This window comes from Dasypus novemcinctus, chromosome 28 (genome assembly GCF_030445035.2).
Source record: "Dasypus novemcinctus isolate mDasNov1 chromosome 28, mDasNov1.1.hap2, whole genome shotgun sequence".
NCBI lineage: Eukaryota > Metazoa > Chordata > Mammalia > Cingulata > Dasypodidae > Dasypus > Dasypus novemcinctus.
The window spans coordinates 10,501,168-10,505,690 of NC_080700.1; the positions used below are offsets into that span (position 1 = coordinate 10,501,168).

At 32.5% G+C, this 4,523-nt stretch overlaps 1 pseudogene; it reads left to right on the top strand.

Moving 5' to 3' along the window:
• The first annotated feature begins 864 nt into the window (after nucleotides 1-864).
• Nucleotides 865-1,767, top strand: LOC101432437 (vomeronasal type-1 receptor 4-like; annotated as a pseudogene).
• Nucleotides 1,768-4,523: the final 2,756 nt, after the last annotated feature.

Genomic DNA, 4,523 nt, shown 5'->3' on the forward strand with positions numbered 1-4,523 from the left:
TATTTCTCATACATCCTGTACTTTAATATCTTTCACAAATCTCATCTTATTGCAAACTCAATTTAGATATTAATAGGTAAATATGATTCAAAATTAGTAATGATTTCATTTCAATTCCTAGTATTTCGTTATGCTTTAGTATCTCATGTCCCTCATTTTAGAGCATGGCCTAATGTTGTTAAATACATACAGTGAGAGATGTCATTATACATTTATTCCCATTATAAAGGCAAAGTTATCTTTCTGTTGCCATCCTAAAACAGAATTTATCTTGTATTTACTAAATCCTTCTTGTCATAGGATAGGTTTATGTAGTAATATGCTGCAATCAGGGCATCTACATTTTACTGTGATCAAAATGATTATTCATATTTGATATTGGGCTATGTAATAACTTTTACACCTACTTGGAAAACTTTAAAATAAAATAAAATCAATTTAAAATGAAATGACAGCAGATGAGAACAAAATATAGAGAGATTATTTGAATAATATAGCTAGGTATCTTCCTTAGTATAGCATGTGTTGTTAAATCTACCTAGGGTGTAAATTTTGACAAATCATTTAACTTCTTTGTACCTAAATTATCCTCAACTTTATGATTAAAATATCTGTCTGTATCATGGATTTGTGAAGAAAACAGAAGTTACTATATGTAGACTTGATAGCAATGGTACATACATGGTAATTTCTCTTTAATGATTATTTATTCAATGCTTAGAAATCTCTTAATGAAAGAAAAACTAATATGTCTTTAAGTGCAATCAAATGGTAAGTGGAGAATCTTCTTTTTAATTGACATGATAAATTTAGTCCATGTGTTATGTTCCCACTGCAGTATCTTCTGGCTCTGAAATAAACAGAATGACCTCCAGGGATTCGGCAATGGGAGTGATAGTCTTATTACTAACCATATTTGGAATGCTGGGGAATTTCTCTTTTTTTTACCATTATATCTTCTTTTCCTTCACTGGGTGCAGATTAAGGTCCATAGATTTGATTATCAAGCACCTGATAGTAGCCAACTCATTGATCCTTCTCTGTAAAGGAATACCACAATCAATGGCAGCATTTGGTTTGAAATATTTGTTCAATGATTTCATATGCAAAGTTGTTTTCTATCTTCACAGATTGGGCAGGGGGGTGTCCATTGGAACCACCTGTCTCTTGAGTATCTTCCAAGCCATCATGGTCAGTCCCAGGAATGCCAGGTGGGCAGAGTTGAAATTAAAAGCCTCAAAGTATATTGGCTTTTCCCTTTTCCTGTGCTGGATTGTCTACATGCTGGTAAATATTATTTTTGTTATGTATATGACAGGCAGTCAGAGCACCAAAAACACCACAAACAAAAAAAATTTTGGATATTGTACTTCTGTACATCATGACAAAATCTCAGACTCACTCTATGCAGTGTTGTTATCAGTCCCTGATGCTTTATGTCTGGGGCTCATGCTCTGGGCCAATGGCTCCATGGTTTACATCTTGTACAGGCACAAGTAGAGGGTCCAATATATTCATAGGAAAAATGTCTCCCCCAGATCCTCCCCTGAGTCCAGAGCTACCCACACCATCCTTGTACTGGTGAGCACTTTTGTAACTTTTTATACCCTCTCCTGCATATTTCATGTTTGTATCATTCTTTTAAATAATCCTAGTTGGTGGCTGGTAAACACCTCTGCACTTATAAATTCATGTTTCCCAGCTCTCAGCCCATTTATTCTCATGTTTCGTGACCCCAGTGTTTTCAGGCTCCACTCTGTCAAGTAAGGCATGCAGAATTCCCCATCTTATCAGAAATATACAAGTGTATGTTTCTGTACAATGTTCAGTTATGATTTACACATCTTCTAGTCTATCATAAGAACTATTATGAAAAGTCACACTGCAAGTGCAGGGAAAGCTGCACTTGCCACAAGAATAAACAGTAAATGATAACAGTTCAAAATGAAATATTATGCAATTACTATTTAAGTACATGTTGGAGTATGTAAGTTTTTACCTGATATAGTATATTTTTCCAAAAATTCACTACACATGAAATTGTTGCAGAAGTTACATAATAAAGGAAGAGATTGTGTGTGGGGTGGGTGGTGATTCAGAATACTTAAAAGAAAACATCCCCATGGAATAATGAAGTAGCATGTTGGGAAAACTGAATACAGATTCAGAATCAGAGAGTAGAATCATTGGGGACAAGTTATGATTTTTAAATTTTATGTACTTAGAGAGATGGTAGCCATTTGAAATATGCTGCTAAAAATAGAGATTGGTATCTTTAAAATATTATAGTGTAGAAATGTCCACATAGAACTGAAGTAGATCAAACAAGAATGTGAAAAAGATATTTTTGCTGTTTTTTAGAGATGTGTTTGAGAATCTGAAAAAATCTGGTTAACTGTTAGAAAATTTAATGGATTTTTATACTGTAGATGGAAGTGTGTGTGTGTTTTGTTTGTTTGTTTGTTTGTTTGGTATGTGAACATTCCTACTGGGGATTTTGTCAAGAAAAATTTTGGGGAGAGCACCCTCATTTCTTTAAGTTTAAGGGCATAAGATTTTAGTTGAGACTTTCATTAACCTTGGAGCAGTAGAGGAATAGCCATTTGAAAGAAGAAATCATGTATCTGTTTTTTGTTCATAATGTGCAGTTAATAACTTATTGGATTCTGAAGTATCCTAATAATGTTTCCTCAACTTTAAGAAACATTTTCTTATAGCTTTCTATATATTTACATTATAAAGCAGATGTAAAGTAGTAAATTCATAAAAATTTTAAACAGCAGCATCACTTTGTCCTAATGAATATACATTGAATATGCCAAAATATAGAGAAACACATTTTTAGCTCCCACAAGACACATAAATTATTTATATTTACATATATACATGTATTAACATTTCCATGTACATATGTATGTGCATATATATAAAACTAGACTATGTTTGATATGCAGTAATATTGAGAAAGTATAAATTGAGGAATTAAAATAACAACAAATTTTGTTTAACTGTGAAGTATATTTAAGCTGATGATTTATAACACCAGGCTTGTTACTTTGTTAAAATTATAACTGTGTGCATGTATATATACTGAAATAGTTAATTAACTGAACTAATGAGAAACTTTTTAATTTTCCTCATTTTCTGTTATGCTAATTGTTTAATTGATTAAAATGATATGAAATGTAATGAAAATGAGGTAAAAACTTTTCTACTTTAATTCAAATTATGTATTAGTAATATCTCTTTAAAAATATCCAATTTAATATATGCATTGTTTGATATTAATAGCAATAATATAATTATGATCAATATAATGATGCATATATTTGGGATTGTATGTACCAATTTGATGCATAATCTTCATTACATCGCACTTGGTTTTTATTTTTTGTATCTTCTATTTGTTTTTCAAATTCTGGATATTGCCTCTTTGTGGAAGTTGTATACTCACTCCGTTTCTCTTAGTTTATAACCTAGACATTAAAGCATATTTTTCAAAATTAATCAGAGGGTAAAGTTATCCAATATGTTCAACTGCCTTACTGAAAATATAAAGACAAGGGCACACTAATCTACAAGTTAAATTTGTTTTATTGTACTTTGCCTCATCGCATTTTGCAGATATTGCATTTTTTCACAAATAGAAGGTTAGTGGCAACCCCACATTGGGCAAGTCCATCAGCAACATTTTTCCAAAAGCATGTACTTGTTTCTGTCTCTGTGTCATATTTTGCTAGTTATACTAATATTTCAAATGTTTACTTTATTATTATGTATGCTGGGTTATCTGTGTTTTTTGGCACTACTGTTGTAATTATTTTGGGAAACAACATGATCACATAAAATGGCAAATTTTATAAATGCATGACCTGACTGCTCCACTGGACAATTGTTCCCCGATAAACTAAATTGAAATTGGGCCAGTTAGTAACCCTGTAATGGCCTCTATGTGGTCAAATGAAGAGTTGCACATCTCTTACTTTAAATCAAACCTTGAAATTATTAAGCTTAATGAGGAAGGCATGTTGAAAGCTGAGACAGGCCAAAAGTTTGGCCTCTTGTGCCAAGTTAGCCAAGTGGTGAAAGTAAAGGAAAAGTTCTTGAAGGAAATTAAAAGTACTACTCCAATAGGCACCCAAATGATAAGAAAACATAAAACCCATATTGCTGATGTAAAGAAAATTATAGTGATCAAACCAACCACAACATTCCATTGAAGCCAAAGTCTAATCTGGAGCAAGGACCAGCTCTCTGTAATTCTATGGAGGCTGAAAGGAACACAGAAGCTGAGAAAGAAAAACTTAAGTTAGCATAGGTCACTGCATGAGATCTAAGGAAATAAGTCACTTCCAAAACATAAAAGTGCAATGTGAAGCAGCAAGTGCTGAAATAAATGCTGCAGCAAGTTATCCAGAATATGTAGCTAAGTGCAGATTGAAGGATTTTTTATGTAGAGGAAACAACCTTCTATTGGAAGAAATTTCCATGTAGGACTTTCATAGCTGAAGAAGAGAAGGCAA